This window comes from Sminthopsis crassicaudata, chromosome X, assembly GCF_048593235.1.
Source record: "Sminthopsis crassicaudata isolate SCR6 chromosome X, ASM4859323v1, whole genome shotgun sequence".
NCBI classification, from domain to species: Eukaryota; Metazoa; Chordata; class Mammalia; order Dasyuromorphia; family Dasyuridae; genus Sminthopsis; species Sminthopsis crassicaudata.
In genome coordinates this window covers 34,383,313-34,402,744 of record NC_133623.1, presented here as the reverse complement: position 1 = coordinate 34,402,744, position 19,432 = coordinate 34,383,313, and the positions used below count along the sequence as shown (strand labels likewise).

The window sequence follows — 19,432 nt, the reverse complement described above, 5'->3', positions numbered from 1 at the left end:
AAATAGCTGAACAGAGGGGCTCTCTGACCTATTGGACCTATGGGAAAACTAGGCATGTTTCTAAAAATTGTCCCAGGAGAAGAAAGAAAAATCATTATTAGCAAGTTTGCTTTTATGGAATTAGAGAACAGAAAGTTTAAGAAGGCTAAAATGGGTAATTATTTGTCTGCAACATTTGATTAAGAGTTTTTGGAAACTTATTATAATTTAAAGAGGTACTATAATTTTGAAATTGAAATGAAATTGAAATAATTTTACTGTTGCCTTGCACATATTAGATTTATTCTGAGTATAAAATCTTAAGAATTGTTTGAATATTGTGGACTTTACAAATGAAGAGAAAAACTTTTCTTTTTTTATTATTTGGTTGGACTTCAAATTCAAATATAGGTTATTAAACAAAATGCCAGTAGCTTACCTTAGGGGAGGTAGTGCTTGTATCTTCCTACTTAAATGGTATGTTGCTTTTTTAAAGTATTGGGTTATTTGTAAACTATAAGCTTTATGAAATTTGGTTCAAAATTAATTGTGAATCTTGAAGTTTAAAGTTTTTTTTAAAAAGGTGATTTAAAGACAAGGTAAAAGAGAGATTGATTTACAAAAGCAATTAATAGTTTAAATGGAGCATCTAGCAGAAGGGTTCTTGGTTTGGAGGTGTTTGAAGTATGTTGGAGAAGATTTGAGCAAGTAGGCATTGGGAGGAGAGAGAGACAGAGAGATGGGACAGCAGAATGAAGATGATTTAAGAAGAATTGATTAGTAGGAAAAAAATGATTTCAAGAAGAAATCAGTAGGAAAAAGAAGGAACTGGTTGGAAAGGATAGTCACAGAGAGACGGCTATGAGACTGGATCCTTTTTTTGCAGGGGGAGAGCAGCAAAGCAACAGTGGAAAGCTGTAGCCACTTTTGGCTAAAGAAAACAAACTTATTTAAAGGGATAGGCTGCTCTTACAAGATGTTAATTGATTGAATATTTGTTTCTTTAGATACATAATGGTTATCAATATTAAAGAATATGATCAGAAATGTGATATATAGTATGAAAGGGTTATTTCAAAAAGTTTAATTGATGTTTTCAAGAACTTTTCAGATTCTTTTATGTGAAAATAAGAAGTTTTAATTAACTGTATTGATGCCAATTATTCGAAAGGTACTCCAAAAATAATAGTTTTTGCCTTCTTCCTTTTGAAAATGTTTTTGTTGCAAACAATGTGTAATTTGGGATTTTTCTGTCTATTGGGTATTTTAAAAGAAAAATGATTGTATAATATTCAAGTTATTCAAGATTCAACATCTACTTGGGTATGTAAGAATTGTGTGAATTTTGTGGGATACATTTCTTACTGTTACTGATATAAGGGCATGGTAAATAACTGTTTGGGATTTATCTGAAACTTCAGAGATAAACTCTCTTGGGCTTATAGTTAATAGTATTTGGGAGTTTTAAAGCTACACTCTCTTACGTGCTGAAGGTTGAGTTTTAACTACTTATGTTATGTTATAGTTATGTTCTTGCATTTTTTCTTCCTGTGACTGATTTATATGATCAGAGCAATGGTCAATAGAAACCATTAATGCAATTCAATTATGTCATACCTTGCTGTTTCCAATCTGGTTATATGTAATCATTATATCATAAATTCTTAGGCAAATGAGTATTTACCTTGGTCATCTATCTGTTATTGGATATTTGTATCTATGGATATTTAGGTTTTTAAAAAATGTTTCTAAATAATGAGAGGACAAGTAGCACAGTGGTCTGTGAAACCTAACTGCTATTTATTGGGACTATAGCAGTTTGCCTGTCCTGTGAAGCAAACTTGTTCCGTCACATAGGAACTGCTGGCCAATCTATACTGGCCTCCCCACATTTTGTAGCAGTTCCAGACTGTTCTAATCTTTATCTGTTAGATTTGTTTTTTGTTTTTTGTTTTGTTTTTTTGTTTTGTTTTGTTTTTTTTCTGTTCCAGATTTTGGTCACATTACAGCTATATTGACCTGCTTTTGGAACTTGGATCAGCCCACTGATCGTTATCAGCACACCCTACCCATCCCCCTGCTTGGACTGAGAGCCAATTCTCCACCCCTTATCATCAAGAAGCAGTTTTTGAATGAGAGACCATCGCCCATGCTCCTGATGTAATTTGGACTGATATGAGGGACTTGCGATTTGTCATCTATTACCATGTGTTTAAGATTTGGGATGGAAATTGTTAAAATTGGTAACTGTTGCTGTTAAGGAAGTTATAATATCTTTATAATATCTATGTTCACTTCAGAATATGTAATTGTTTGAGGGATTTTTTTTAGGAAGCTCCTATATTATTCTGTTTTGTATAGGAATTTTAATTCACTTTTGGGATTTATATGTGGGATGGTTATTTGACTATTTACTTTTTTTTGGATGATTCCTTTCCATGAGAAAAAAAAAAGGAAAGGAAGAGATAGGGAACTAGGGAAACTGGTGGATTTTTATCAAAATATCTAAAAGAGTGGGAACCTTTAGTTTTCTGTTCACTTTGCCTTAGGTACTTCTGCCTCACCCCCCTATCTCACCAGTTCAGATTGAATTGGAAGTCCTTAAGCATGCCTTTTTTGTTTTTACTATGCTTCAGCTTTGAAACCCCTTATTCTGTGGAATTGCCCTGGCAGACTCAGTTTTTGGGACTGTTTTTTTTTTTTTTTTTTAGGAATAACCAAAAATCACACATCTTGGGACTGGCAGTCTCTAGCCCTGTAACCCCAATTTCTTAATTGGTATCTCAGCATTTTCAAAGGACATTGCAGTTTTGAAATCAAGCCTCTAAAGTTCGGGGTTTGCCTGCCTTCATGGTCTAACTGAGCATATTCTGCTCAGAAATACTTTCTGGATCCTAGTAGCAGCTTCTGTTCTAATCAGAGGGGACAGGTGGAACTACTCCAGGCCCCGCTCTTTCCCTCCTTTGGAATCCCTGACAGACTTGGAGTACCCCTCCTAGCATGGGCAGCATGACTGTCTTGAGCACTTCTACTCCCTATATAAGCAGAAGCTGAGTTAAGTGCACAAATGACTGAAAACCACTTAACAGTGAACTGTCCATCTCAAACTGGATTCTCTGGCTGAGATGAGGGCCTTTGTACTGCTGATAACTCTGGGGTTGTCAGGAAAAGACTTGCCTTTGCCATAAGTCCTTGCATTTTCTAGTTTCATTTTGATTTACTTATGTCACATTTGGGTTGACCAAAATTATGGTGCTGAGACCTCCCAGGTATCTAGGGGAGGTAATTCAATAATTCAAATAGTCACAAGGAGAGTATGTAATGTTGTGCCTCAGTTTCCCTAGATTATCATCTTTGTTAATTGATCTTTGTATTTTTATGTCTGCCAAATGCCAATCTGTTCTGTGATAACTGTTTCCCAGACAGTTGACGAAAGCAATTTTTATAGTATGAACTTATTGTAATCAGTGGTATTATCCTATTGCCACTATATCTACCCTGTATAATTACATTAGTAACCAGAATAGTTCAATGGTCCCTATCAAAATATTGCATACAGAAGATGCTACTAAAATGATGAACCTTCAGAGAAAAGGCTGGAATGTATTAGAGAGGGATGATCTTGATGGTGAACTTGATAAACAATGTATAGATATGTTAACTGATTTTGAACAGTGTGTCAGTTCTTCATAGAAATAGGATAAAAATCATTTACATATTACAAGGGGGGAATTGTGTGGAATAGAGAGATAAGGTGAAGAACTTACAGGAATATATGAATTCTTTTTCTATATTTTATTTTCACTATCTCTGTGTTTCCCTCATGACCTGTATAATATGTGTAGGCCATATTTACTTGAGCCTTGGCCAGCTATAACCATATTTACTTAACATGAGCTGATGACATTTATCATTATTTGACATATATCGATATTTAGTCTATTAGCTTGACCACTATCTGCTTAAGCCTGAAAGCCTGGTTTTCTGTTTCCTAGAAATCAGGAGATTTTGGGGAAACAGAAACCTTCCATTCCAATGTCTCTGAATAACAACATCCAATTAGATGTCTTCCCCTCCCCTTCTCAATGGTCTCTTACTTGTGATTTAATCTCTTGTATAAAAACTATGCATCTTTACTACTTCTTTAGCCCTCCTACTAAGAGCTTTCTCTTTCTTATCTTGCAATGGGGATGGCTCATCTTCTGGAGGTTTTTAATAAACAACTTTTCTGCCTTCTACTGAATGATCTCTGAGTAGTCATTTTGGGTAAGGGTTTTCTACATCCCTCACAGGATGGTGGTGATTAGTTTGGTATTTTTGCTTTGTTTGTCAGATGTTACTGAAATTCCTTCCTTGCAGAATGGTTAAAGTCCCAACTAGAATTCTTTGGCCTAGGAGACAGAAAGACCCAAGTTCAGATATTGGTTCTGACACTCACAAGCTCTATGACCTTACGGAAGTCATCTTACACATATATGTCACAGACAATTCCCTGAGATTTACTGAATAAAGAAACCCTAGACAGACTGTGACCTTCACTAGTGGAGAGAGCTGCCACCTTGGCAGTTCCCCACATTGATGAAATCACAGCTTCATTATAAATCCCATAAGTAAGAAGTACCATCAAAATAGGTGGGGTTTCAAAAACTATCTATTGAAACCATATATTGCCTAAAAATAATACATCATCGCATTTATAAGCCACAAGTGCTCTGGGGGGTAGATTCATTTAACAAGTGAGGACGCCAAGACTAATGTGGCCATCAAGCATATAAAGCAGGGTTCGCACTTGGTGCTTCCTGCCTCCAAATCCAGGACTGCATCCACTGCACTGCACAGTTGGCCACTAAAGGCCAGAGGGGTCTGGAAGAAAAAGAGCACACATCTCTTTGGGAGATTCAGTCCTCTAAGACTTAACCAAATTCCTGCAGAATCAAACCCAGAATAACATACTAAGAAAATCAGTAACCAGTCACTCTCAACATGGAGCAGAGAGTCCACAGCCAAGAAGACATGGGTTTAAGTTCCCATCTCTATCTGCATAGTCAAACTAAGAGAAATAAGTACCTACTTTGTCTTATCTAGATAACAATGATATAAACACTGATTTCATCAGGAATGCTATTCCCTGCAAATTGCAAGCCCTCTATGTCTCAGTAGAAAGTCATTGATAGTTGCTGTTTCTGAAAAACATATGGCCAAGCTGGCAATGCATACCTCTAATCTCAGTGTGGCTGGTCCTCAGCCAAGAGATAGTCCATTAGATAAGCCATAACCTCTCTTGATTGGTAGGAACTGCCAAAGTTTGCCCTTGACTACCATAATCTTTTTGAACCCAAGGGCTCCTCTATAATACAATGAAGATTTTGGTAAAGGTTATACATCTGTTCGATATTTCTGTGAACGACCTGCAACTCCACTTAATCTTAGATTCATTTTTATTTGCTTTCCTACCTATGTGGTTTTTCCTGATAAATTCATCATAAAGAGCCACAAGTAATTCCATTGGCTGAGCCAACAGTTGTGTTCCTTGCTTCTCCAGATGGTTTTGGCTTGTCTTCCACACTGTCTTGTTCTATTTCTTTCTCTAAGATGCCTGGTGCTCCTTAACCAGATGTGGATTTTCACTGACTTGCCATGATTTATACATTTAAACTGAGTGTACCACACCCTGATAATTCTTGGCCTACTGCTGGAGCCTAGCTAATCAATCACAAAGGAATAGATGCCAATCAGTAAAATCTCCAAATATACTATGTACATATTGTCCTCAGGCCCCCCTTTATCTTTAAAATCCTGAAATAAGTCCCAAGATTCATTATCTATTAGAGCGACTAGTCACTCAAAAGTAGTAGTTCTGAGTCTGCACTGTCATTCTTTTTTTTAAAGACAATATTGATATTTATCATGGCTGCAAGTTATCATGAAAACCCAAATAACTTTCTTAAAGTAAAAGAATCATGTTAGCAAAAAAAATACCAAGTGAAAAATAGTCTCCAATACATCAAACATAGCACCAAGCCAAAGCATATTTCCCATGTGTATCTTGCTAAAAGTGAAGAAGCACTGATCTTAGCACAGAATCACAAGCTCAAAGTGTTCACCAGCAATAAATGATCCTATTTGGGGATTTCTTGGCAACGATACTGGAGTGATCTGCCATTTCCTTCTCTAGCTCACTTTACTGATGAGGAATTGATGCACCTACTTTGTTTATAATTCGTTATTACAACAAAACATGTTGCTATAAACATTTTAGGGAATATGGGGTCTTTCATTTTATCACTGATTTTCTAAAGGGTTATGCCAATGAAATCTCTGGGTCAAAGAGTGGGGATATTGTAGTCACCCTCATAAAATAGTTCCAAATTACTTTTCAAAATGGTTGAACTAATTCACAACTCCACAAACATTATATTTACTCACCTGTCCATATCCAACCACTCAACCACTTACAATTTCCATTTTTGTCATCTTTGTTAATTTGCTGGGTGTAAGCTAAAATCTGAGTGAGTTTGATTTGCATTTTTCTTAACAGTGATTTAGCGTATTGGGAGAAAAATAGTGTTTAATATTTTGCAATCATTCTTTTGAGAACTAGTCATTTCTTTGATCAGTCATCTATTGGGAAATATTTTGGTTATATGTATTTATGTTGTTGTTTATATAGCATGCATTTGTATGTATAGATATTAACATCTAGAAAAACATACACAAATTTTTTCCAAGGATACATGCCACAAAGACTTTTCCGCAATTAAGCATTTCTTCTTTGGCATGTGGAGTAGTGAGGATCTGTTTTTTTGGAAAATGAATAGCCTAGAACTGACATTCTTAACTATTTTTGTGAGCTCTCTGACCATTAGGGGAAAGCTATGACCTCTTCTCCAAATGATGTTTTTAAATGCATCAAATAAAATACATAGGATTAAAAGGAAATCAATTACAATGAAATACAGTTATTGAATTTTATTTTAATTCATGGACCCTCTGAAGTGTATTCACAGTCTGAGAATCACAGTTTACAAACTTTTAGACAAGAAAGTTACTCAGGTTACGTTGAATCTTGATATTCTGGCATTCTACTTCATCAAAATACTATTAAAAGAAGGTGGAAGTATATAGGAACTATAGCACTTTCTAGCAAACTGGTCTAGAAGGTTAAATTACTTATTTATTAATAAGGGTTTGGTACTGGAAGCTTGGAGTATTCCAATGCTTTGAGTTAGAAGGAGGGTCTTACAGGAGTCTTGTTTTCTTTTTTAATGTCTTCTACTTAAATCCTAGAGTTTGGGGAGTTGCTGAAAATCTCAACTAAATCCAACAATTTACATTTTGCATGTGCCTAGAGCTACCTCTAATTGTCCTATTTTATAGTAATGAGGCAGTAGTAGGGAAGGAGGTTTATCGGTTGGTTTTATATTTCTTTAAATGTTTGTACATTAAGCCTTCAATCCTCAGGCATTCACATTTATTCCTATCTCCTCTCACAAAATTCACTATTCTTGTTCCTCAGGGTGAAGCTTATTGTTTGCCTTGATAGGAACTGGTAAGCTAATAGAAATTGCTGAAAAGTACATATTTCTGAGGATTAATTTGAATACAATCTCCCAATAAACCTGCACCACTTTTCAAATACCATGACATCATCCCAACTGCAACTCAGCCTGCTTCCCTTCATTAAAACCCACCCACTGAATGAACTGAACAAACTTTCTACCTTTGATCATGCTCTTCCCTAGAATTGGGGGATACTCTTGTCTGTACATGCACACAAGAGTCTGTGCATGTACACACACCATTTCTACCACTTTCACTGGTCAACTGCCATTCTACCCATCTTTCAAGCTCAGCTTACATGTTATCTCCATGAAGCCCTCCCCTTATCTTCATGGAAAAGTGTTCTTTCTCTGCAATATCTCACAGTATGTACAACACTCTACCCTTTACTCCACTCTTTTGTATGTCTGTCCTGCTATCCTAAATTGTAAATTTCTAGTCTTCTGCACCTATGTAAAATTCCTTGATATGCAGCATGTATATGTTTATATCCATATATGTATATACCTTGTACAGAGTAGATTTTTTTTCTTTTTTGTAGAGTCAATTTTTAATAAATGTTGCTTGAACGAATGAATTGTAAGGATAATAGTCCTTGAGAAATTTGATGAGTTCATCAACCTCAGGAGATTAGCTAGCATGGTCTCCTAGCTTTATTAACCACCACTGAGTTGGAGAGTGTGAGCACCTGCTCCCAGCAGTCCCAGAGCCAAACATAGACTTCCACCAAGTTAGGGGGAAGAGGATACCAATGCCTGTTTTATCTCTCCCAAAGCCTCACTCTGTAACGTGCTCTCCTGGCAGTTACAATTACTAGTCTGTCCTAGACCCACCAGAGTACCTTTGACCACTGTCCTTTGCAGTGTGAGCTCTACCCGGCTCGCCTCCTCTGAGGCCTTCTAAGGTCTCTGGCCACAATCTCTTGAATCTATAGCTTAGTAACCGGTAGCGCACTCAAGAACAACCACATGTAATCTTAAAAGCCTTTATTATACCTACTCACATAATGCCCTAACTGATGCCCTGACTTGTTGGTTCCCTAGTGAACACCTGGTCAGAAGACCCATGTGTTCACTACCAAAACCCTTACCTCTTTCGGCTATCCATCTTGGCTTGGCCACCCAGGCTAGGAGCCAGGGTGAACAGCACGAGGTTAAAGAGGGCGGTTGCTGCCTGCAGTGGGCTTATATAGGGCCTGTGAGGTCACACACACAGCCAATCAGCGAGAGAGTCACCCATTACAAAACTATCTCAATATGGCCAGGATCCCGCCCAAGGGCAGTCCTAATATCCACAGAAATTACTTCTGGGCCTCAATCCCGATGCACTGTGTCCGCCCATTTAAAGGGCCCTTACATCACTCTCCTTCACCGATCATCCAAGTGAAAGAACAGTCAGGCCTTGCAATACCCTTGGAGAGATAGGAAGCTTTCCTCCCCAGGCACACTCAATTACCCCATCCCTGTAATAATGAATTAATGACAAGGGGAAAGTTGTTCCTCAACCTCATCCTCTTCAAATTGACCCCAACCATGCCCATTTTTCTCACTGTGCTCCCCGGAATTTCTCCTGCACAGCGAACTCCCTTCTGCCCTGGACTTCTTTCTCTCCTAGTCTTTCTATCTATGAGACCTGACAAATACTTCATTGCCAGCCATTCCATCTGTTACTGATTGTGCTTTCTGTCATTCCTTCTGACACAACTATTTTAACTCTATACTGCTTTCTGATCTTGAATCCCTTTATGATTATCCTATTGTTGTTCATCTCTTGCCAAATTTCAGCCGTGTGTGTGTGTGTGTGTGTGTGTGTGTCACACAATGTGACACATTGCGTCCATCCCTAACCACCTTCTTATTTGCTTTTCCTCACAGCCACCAAACCAGCTGCAGGAAGTCTCACAACTCGGGGGAATGGGTAAATGAGAAATACTTGTTCTCCAATTTCAACTGTGCTCTCAGCGCACAGTGTACTTTTATTTTTCCCTGTCCTCAGAAAAGCTATTCCAACCTTCTTTTCCTTCTTCGAATCCTCCACATCTAGTGAACCCCTTACTTGTTGCTTATTCTATGGGAAAACATAAGGTCCTTTGATATGAATTCTTTCCTCTTCTATTCTCCTATTCTCAAATTCTCTCAAGATCATCTCCTATTCTTTCCTCCTTTCTCCCTTTCTCCCATCCTCTTTATCTTTCTCTGTCTTCTCTTTCTCTCTGCTCCTCAGAAGCCAGACCCTGGCCCATCATAGTAGACTTGAGTTCTCAAAGGTAGGGAGAATTTATGCCCCATATGGTTTACTTTCTCCAAGAGCAGTTGATAGTAACTTGCAGCATAGAGCAGTATGGTGGCCAAAAGCTCTATCTCCTTAATTGTTTATATAGAGGACTGAGTGTTGGATGTAGAGGCCCAGAACCTGCATTCACATTCTAAATCAGTTCCTTAGATTCCATGGGAAGCCATTTCATGTTTCTGGGCCTTCTCTGTAAACCAGTAGGACCAGACCAGAAGAAGAGCTCTAGAATTTCTTCCAACTCTGAAACTATCCTCAAACTTGTCTTGGATATTATCTGTGATGTATCTATATTCTATCTCCTTCCCTCCCGCAGAATATAAGTCCCATTGAGAGCCTGAACTGCTACCAATTTTGTCTTTATATCCCTAGTACGCAGGGTTGTTTGTCCTTCATTCTTCATGACATCAGAGAGGGGACACCAAGACATGAAAGCAAATTGAATTGAAGTGAAGGAGGGCTGGGCAAAAGCACCTGCCCCTCTTTCCCCTCCTGAGCCATCTGGGTTCAATAGCCAGATAGAGATCAAAATGACTGGAAGTGGCCCTAGATGTATTGAGGAGACCCTGGCCTTTTTGAGATAAGGTCTTTAATAGGTCTCAGTTGACTGAGGCCACACTTATTCAGTGATCAAAGCTAGCTAGTAATTGTCTAAAATCTAAATAAATAAATAAATGGATTTGGGAGGGGAAGACTCTTAGGGTTTCTGGCCAAAGCAGAAATGACTACTATTGACATTCAATCTGAGTCAGTCAGGATCCAAACAATGACAGAATGGGGCTTGGGCTAGGACAGTTGAAGTATTTGAAGTTGGAGTAATTGTACTTGTTCAGGTTGTCCCCAGACAGTAGAACACAACAAATTTGCAAAAGGGGTGCTAGGTTCACAGAGTACCTTGAACATAATCGATGTATAATAAAGCATTCCTGTGGAAATGAATATGTGACTAGGGCAATGGCATTTAACTTCTTTAGGTGTCTGTTTCTTCTTCTGTCAAGCTGGAACTTTGAAAAGCTCTGTAAGAGCTGCTCTCTAAAGTCCTCCTCAGCTTTATGACACCATGAATATATTAAACGGTGCAATAGCACCAGGCCTGGAAGTTTTGATGGAAAAAGCACTGGATTTGGAGTTAGAGGACTGAGGTTTAAACCCAAATTCTGTCACTCATTAACTGTGGGACTATGAGTCAGTCACTCTATCTTTTGGATCCTCAGTTTCCTCATCTGTAAAATGAGGAAATAGAAGAAATGGCTTTAAGTTCCTCTCCAGATTTAAATGTATGCATATGTTATTCAATGGACAGCTGAGAACAAGTCTTCCAAGGACAGAGGAGGTCAAAGTAATGAGCTTAACACTTGTCCCAAATTTTCCTCTCATATTTTTGTTTTACATCACAGATTCACCCACTCACCAGCTGCCTACTTAAATGTGTGCCACATCAAGCCCAGTATTGCTGAGGAGACAGAGGCAGCAGAGAAATGTTACTATCATAAATTCATGCAACTTTTGAAATGGTTCTGGGAAAGACAAGTTGTGACAGAGTTTAATCACTTGTGTTTGAAATAAAGATAATGGATTTTAGGCCAAAGTCTTGATACTCTATCTCATTCTCAGCTAACAAAATGCATTCAAGTTCTGGTTGTCTTTTTTACCACTCAGTACTCAGTGAAAAGACTTGAAAGGCTGACTGTGATGGAATTCTGCTTGGATTGGGGAAGACACAGTAAGCAGGTTCCAAAAGCAATGATTCAAATGTGACCTCCAGTGCTAAGAGACAAAAGGAAAATGTAGAAATGATATGTGAAGGTATTTCTTCCACTGGTGTTTGGGAAGAGAAGTATGCAGGTAGTCTCCAAATAGGACAGTCAGAGCCAGAATATTCATAAGGCCATTCTCACATTAATCCATTCCTAATGTTGCCTTCAAAAGTTTGAAAGGTTATTGTGAAAGAGAGAGATGTCTAATCTGGTTGGCCTCAGGACAGAGCATGAGAGTGAAAGGTGAAAGCTGCAAAGAAACTAATTTAGGATAAACTTCCTAAATGTGAGAATTATCTAAAAGAAGAATAATCTGTTTCAGGAGGGAATGGAGACCTCCTTACTGGTATGGCTAGCATCTGCTTTACATAGACTATGGGGCTGTTTTTTTCCTTTGAAAGGTCAAAGAGGCCATTCCTGTGATTTGATTGGCCTGGGAGACTAGGGCTTCAATCGCTGGCATGGCTTTATGACCACATAAGGAATAAAAAGCCCAGAATGTGAGAAGTGCAAGCTTCTCACATTTGATTGAATCCCCATTGCCAGAAGAGTCAATACACTTCTTTAATTGAGCATTGCTGCCATAAGAGATATAGAGCAGAGGTGAGTCATGTCCATCTGAATCAATGTGGCATTCCATTTTGCTGTTGAGTAAACATTTTTTGGTCAAAGATTACATGTCCCATGAGTATCTCATTACATCCTAATCCCAAACCTGGATCACAATACTAGTCTGAATTTTGAGTTAGGTCCCGCCCAGAGCACTCTTGCTTAAGTATGACCTTTGGGTCCCTTCCAAGTCTGAGAATGTAATTTTTTGGCTCTGACCAGAAAAACTTCACATATGTAAAACCAGGAGGTTGATCAAGAAAGAGGATCTCCATAGCCCCCTCCAGCTTTAAAATTCCACAATTCTTATACAGGACAGGCTAATGAGATTGGCCTATATATTTCAGTCAAATGTAAAATTTCAATTCAATTCTATGGAACCAGGCAGAGCAAAGGTGGTATAATAATTGTAAACAACTTGCCCAGGAATGGACTATTCCCCCATTAAAAAGCCATTGTCTTTCTTGAAAATCCAGCTTAACATTTTTCAATCTGTTGCCTGTAAAGCCACAACCTCGATGCTGTCCTTGGTGTATACTTTTTCATCCACTCCATATTTTTCTACCATCTCTTAAGGAAGCTAAGAATATAATCAAAGTATCTTGTTTCCTCAGTTATAAAAGTTTCATGAAAGGAAAATGTGCCTTTCCTTGAGCCAAGAAGCAAGGAAAATGTTATGAATCATTTGAAAGGCCAGTTGAGAATCCTGGCTGTATCAGGTTTCATACATCCAATATAGATGAGCAAGATTTCTATAGTTTCAAAAATGCAGATATATGATACTTTATAAGTTCGCCAAACACCATAAGCCTATTTTTGATAAATCAAATCTATTTTAAATGTATTTAAGAGAGCACAGTATTTAAATGGTTCTTCCAGTATTTCCTATAATACAACTTCAAGTTGTATTCCATTCAAGTTCCACATTTTCCCTATCTGGTTACCTTAAAACAAGGCACTCCAGAAGTAGCTTTTTCTTATTCTTCTTATAACTGAGTGGCAGTTATTTCCAAATCAGCTGTCTGCATACAGTCATAGCATCAACTATTTAGAACATTCAAATCATCATCAAACAGGAAGATAAAAAACATCAGCTCCAACACAATCTAGAACAAATTGAAAATGAAGGCAAAAGACACAGTTATATATTCCTGGTCTGTTATTTCTTGAATGACTATGAACAAGTTGCTTCCCCACTGGAGCACCGCTTTATAATGAGAAGACTGGGTGGTTTGTTCTAAAAGGATTGTTCCAAAATAGAAGTAGTATTAACATATGATGAGGACATTCCGAGGGCTATGGTGTAAAGCCATGGACTTCTAGATAGCTAATTACATAAGGGAATCAGAACAAAACTAGGGCAACCAGAGGTATGGAGATGCCCCAGAAGTCAGGCAGAAGCTGAAAATAAAGACTAATACTAATGATACCAATAGTTGAGTCCACCCTCCAGTCTGAAGTCCAGAATTAAGATCCCAGGTTAAGGCAGTGAAAGAGGACAGGGCCGGGCTCCAGATAATTGCCTGTCTAGGGCTAAAAGGTAGCAGCTTATGAACTGCAAGAAGACAAAACCTGGACTCCTCTACAACATCACCTTATAATAGGACAATGATGGGAAACAGGGCCTTGACCCAACTAGCCTATTCAACAATGTAGAAGAAACAGTACCTAGACTTAATATAAAGTCCAAAACTAAAAATTAAAACTTTAGACACAATCAAAGAGAAGAAAACTCCTCTCTACCATGAATAAATATTATAAGTTAAAAGAATACTGAGATGAAATCCCAGAGGATGGAAATAACTCCAAAATAATCACAAGTATAACTTAGATAAAAGTGAATTGGATACAAGAATTCCTAGAAGGATAGAAAAAATGAAAAAAAGAATTAAAACAAGATATAACATATGAAATTAGTGCACTTAGAAAAAAATAAAAACGACTCAGAAAAGAAAGTGGACATTACCCAAGTAGTTAATACCCTGAAAAACAGAACAAAGCAAACATAATTCAACATGGCAACAAGAAGCATTAGAACAAACTCAGAGGCAGCTAGGTGGCACCATGGGTAGAGGACTAATCCTCAAGTCAGGAGAATCTGAATTCAAATTCAGTCTCAAACACTTACTAAATGAGTGACCTTTGTCAAGTTACTTTAGCCCCAGTGCCTTAAAAAAAGAAAAGAAATTTAAAAGGCTAGAAAAATTAAAATTTTGAGTGAAATGGCTACTGTCAAAAACAAATGGAAAACAGAAAGCAGAATGAGGAAAGATAATTTAAGAATCACTGAATTCCCTGAAAAACATGATCCAATAATCTCTCACCTGGATATTGTATTTCAAGAAATTGATGTATAGATATCAGTACATTGGAAAGCTTTACATAATTTGAGATAAACAAAGGGAAAAGAAATTATGCTTGATGGTATAGTCCCTCTTTTGATAAGAAACACAATCTAAATACTTTCTCACTCTCAAAAGCAGAAAGAAATGACTCAGTGGCTTTCCAAATAATTGTCTAGCCATGAAGTAATTAATCCAACCTCACCAAAATGATGCTGATGTGAAATTTAGTCTAATGATTCTCAAGGCATCATCTAGGGACCCCTTCAAGGTGATCTTCAAGGTTAAATTAGTTTTATAATACTATTAAGCTGTTTTGATGTCTAATGTGGCTAATATCTATAGACATAACACACCTAAAATAAATTTGTGGGGGGTAATAATTTCTAAAGGTAATAAATGAGACCAAAAAAGTTTGAGAACTGCTAGCCTAGTTAAAATATACAGCATAATTAACAATCTTTTTACTATAATTATGCCTCTGAAATATATCTGGATCCATTTCTGTCCCTATAGCTTTTATAAATTAATTCGTACATGGTCAGGCATAGCAAAATGTGTAAATTCAGAGTCTGAAGAGAGTTGAAAGGCCATTTAGTCTGATCTCTATATTTAATAGATGAGGAAACCAATGGACGGAGGAGTAATGGGATCTGTTTAAGGGCACAGAAGTAGTAAGTGGCAGAGCCAAGATTTGGACCTAGGTTATTTGACTTTTTTAGAATGCCATCCATTACATCATAACTGTAGAGTTTATTAACAACTAATGGAAAACACACAAAGAAAGATAAAAGGAAACTTTTGTATCCACTCACCATCACCCTTGGGTTCCCAATTTCAGACTGGTCCTCAGAAAGGAAGTTCTACATGCAGCCAGAACCTAGTGATCATCTCTTTAGACTATAATGGCCAATTCAGCATGGGCTGGCTTGGGGTTTTATAATAGGCTAGACAATAGAAACAGGGACCTTTTACAAATGTATTGATCTAAGATGAACAGTCTCTTGGAACCCATGAAGAAAGCATGTGAGAGGAGGCCAGGTAGGACTACTTGGGCTAATAGAATACCTTTGCTATTTTTCAGAGTCATCCTTATGGATTCATCAGTTATCCTATCCATTTCTATTTTTCTTCCCTACCACCTTGGGGGAAGGAGACAAATTCAAAGAAAGGGCCTGAGGAAAAAGAAAAAAAAAATGAAGGAGGAAGGGAAAGGCCAAGGCCAAGACAAGGCAAGATAAGGATCATGGGAGAAGGTAGAAGGAGAGAAGAGGAAGGAGAAAGAGGAAGGGGGGAAGGGGGAAGCTAATACCCCGAATTGTAGCCATCTTGACTGGATGGGTTAGATGTATACCTTATATCCAGGTTATCTTTTCCTAATGAAATGGGGGGAAGGAATGGGGTAATGAATGCTATATTTCCTACTTTAATAGGCTCCCTATATGAAAATACAAGTTCTAAGCAAACATAATTTTAAGTGAACAAGAGACTAAAATAACTAGAGAAATATTGTGACAGATGGTGTCCCTCATGCTGCTTTAGTATTTTGGCATGTTCCACCTAATATGTCTCTCATGTTCCCAATTCAGAGCAAAAAATCCAATTAATTTAAGTGCAGCATAGTGCTCTTGACAACTTCATTTTGCTACACTTTAGCTGATGGAGTTGGCCAATATAGTGTCCAGTTATTGTGAGGAATGGAAAGGTTGAGAGGTGGTACATACCGAGTAGACAAAAATGAAAATTTCCTTGGTGTTCTAGGAACAACTGATGAATGGGGAACGGAGACAGCAGCACTTTGAGTCTCAGTGCTGGTTCAGCTTTATTCCTCTGGAGAAAAGACTGTGAATTTACCATGAGGGAAAAGTCAATCCATGATTCATACTTCCAGGAAGTAGGAAATGGACATTTTCTGTAGTTCGCCTTTCTGAAGCCCAATCAAGAGTTTCTCAATGACTTGCCTTGGAAACAAGAACAAGAAATTGTCTACTCTAAGCTTAAGATTACAAAGTATAGTTTGGGATGATGTCCAAAAGGGCCGCCAAATGTTTTGACTACTTTGGCTTAATCAACCACTTAATGGACTAGTAAGTCAAAGAATTACAGACATTGAACTAATTAAAAATGGATGGCTCAGCAAGCCACCTATTCTCATGCCTGATAAAGAATCTCTGATGTGTGATCATCTACCTTCTGCTTGAAGACTTCCAATAATGGGGCATGGACACACTATTTTGGGGGGCAGATTATAGAGAACTCTAAAAGTTATGAAATTTTAATCTTCCATTTCTCTATTTACAGCTTCTACCTAATTCTCCTATTCTCCCCTCTAGGACCAAGCATAACAAAATTAATGTCTCTTTCTCATGCTTACTTCAAGAGAAATCCCTCTGAGTATTCAATTTTCCAGGCTAAACTTCCCCATTTTCTTCAACCAATTCTACAGCATGAACTCAAAATTCTTAATCATCCTATTTTCCTCTTCTGGATTCTTGTCAATTTAACACTGTCCTTAGTTAACAGCCAAATCAATGAAAGACATCACAGAATTTTCAAGTTGGAAGGAACAACAATGGCCATCTACACCATCCCATATCAGAAAGAGAAGTTCTACACTAAAGCAGTAGATCATCCTCTACTCAAAAACCTCCAGTAAGGAGGAACCTACTACTCCCAAGGTAGCCCATCATACTTTGCTTCAACTGTTAGCACGTTTTCATTTAAGTAAGCCTAAATTTGCTTTATAATTCTCACCTATTGATTCTAGTTCTGCCCTCTAGACCTAAATAAACAAATCAAATCCCTCTTCCACAGGCAATATTTCAAATACTTGAACAAAGCTATCACATCCTTCTGGAGCCTTTTTGATTCCAGGTTAAACATCTCCATCTCTTTCAAATGATTTTCATATGAATGGCCTCAAAGACCTTCACTATTCTTGGCCATGGCTTTCTATACATCCTTCCTAAAATATGATAGCCAGAAGTGACCAGTACTCCAGATGTAGTCTGAATGGGGAAGAGTATAGTTTTATCTCTTATTAAAAGAAAAGGCAACACAAACAGATAATATGTATCACCATTAGGTCCAACAATGAGGTCAAGTTACAAGTAGTTGATGAGGAGCTGGGTGGGGCATTGGTTGTCTTATCACAAAACAATGGATGCAATGGCCATCAGAGATAACTCTCGGCCACTTCTGTCCCAAACAGGGATGCACAGGGAAAAATATTTAAATAGGGGAGATTCTGAAGAACTGCACTAGTAAATTCCTTAAACTTACCCGTTACTCTTACCCTTAGTAGCTTACTAAGAAAAGAGTACATGAGATAAAGGCCAGAAAAGTAGTGACAGAGGCATAGTGGTTTAGGGTCCCTGGGTATTTCTGTTCCATCTCTGTATCTGTGTTGGATTTCTTGTGTGGGCCCATCGACATATATAGTCGTATGTCCTAGATTTCATAAATACTCAACAATTAAAAGGGAAAACCTAAGCACAGAGGAGTGGAGCCCCAAATTCAGCCTTGGGTTTTTCTCAGCATTCACAGCTAAGCTCAATACTCCATCCCTAGAGAGAAATGGTCAGTCACATGTGCCAAATGTGACAAAAGCAGAAAGCAGGGCTGAGGGCAAACCAAGCAACATTAGACCTGGTCAAAATGAAGCCAGAGATCTGGGAGTCTGTTTCCTCATTTTGCTGAGGGTAAAAACATTATAAGTGAGGAGAAGACAATGGTCAGAAACCAGGTATATGGAGAGAAACTAGAGATTCTCTCCTTATTTAATCTGACACTATATCCCAACCTTGTATACTTCAGAACCACTGATTCTAAGGAACTTAGAATACCCAGAAATGTCCCCTCCACCCGGACACATGCACCCACATGAACATACCCGCCCCCACACATACCTCCCCACACCTCCCCACACATGCTACTCTATATATTTACTTCTGATCTAAGATCCTAGAGTCTAAGTATCATTTCCTCTTCCCATTTACAATTCAGTAGCACTGGCCTTCTCGCTTTTCCTCACATGTGACACGCATTTCATTTCTAACCTGCATGTCTTTTCATTGGCTCTCCATTTCACTTCATCCCCATTGTCTTTCTAATTTCCCTAAAGTAGAGTTGGAAACCCCTTTCCTGTGGGACTAAACACTAGTTGCCCAGAGACTGTCAAAGAGCCACAACTGATGTCCAATTTACTCCCAGTAAAGGATAATGCATACCTAGTATGGTGTCTCCCTGTGGGTATGCATCCATACAAAGTGATAGATACCATCAATTGAATTAATAGGAAGGATAAAAGAAGAAACAGAAAGGCAAAAATAGCCTGGGAGTAGGCATACCCATGCAGTTTGGAGACTTTGAGAGATATCTTCTCCCTTCCATTCAAAGTTCAATAGTGATTACTGTTGTAGCTGTATTGATAAAACACCAGTCTCATTTAAAGCTTCCAATGATAACTACAATGATACAACATAACTAAAAGTGGTCTTCCAGTCCCCTGGGAAGCCATTACTTCCTGTGCAGATGCAACATTCCTATGGAGTATCAAGACTTTCAGCTCATGAAGATTACAAAGTTTCAATGGGAATGAGCAAGTGCTACCTCCATTTTTTTCTAGATTGAGAGTTGCTTAATAACTGGAGTCAGACCCCTAACCAGCAGACTGCAGACTGATAGTATTCCAATCATTTGGGCCTATGTATAGGTTGGAGAGAAGAACCTGGCTTAGGAAAGTAATTGTGCCTGCTGACATTTACACTATATATGCCTATTGTTCCTTGATATTAGCATGATATTTTTGTCATCCAATTAAACTGTTTTTCTTCACCACAATTTAAGGTCTATGGAGTTATTAACAGTTGGATTTAAGAAGATGTTTCCATCTAT

The 19,432-nt window shown here is 38.0% G+C and overlaps 1 long non-coding RNA gene across 5 annotated transcripts in view; it reads left to right on the top strand.

The window, feature by feature from the left end:
* LOC141548375 (uncharacterized) overlaps positions 1–4,217 on the top strand; it is a 47,969-nt gene extending 43,752 nt beyond the window's left edge. For all 5 annotated transcript variants that reach the window (XR_012483919.1, XR_012483921.1, XR_012483918.1 and 2 more), the window contains one exon: positions 1,971–4,217. This is a non-coding gene — a long non-coding RNA (uncharacterized LOC141548375). The remainder of the gene's footprint in view (positions 1–1,970) is intronic.
* Positions 4,218–19,432: the final 15,215 nt, after the last annotated feature.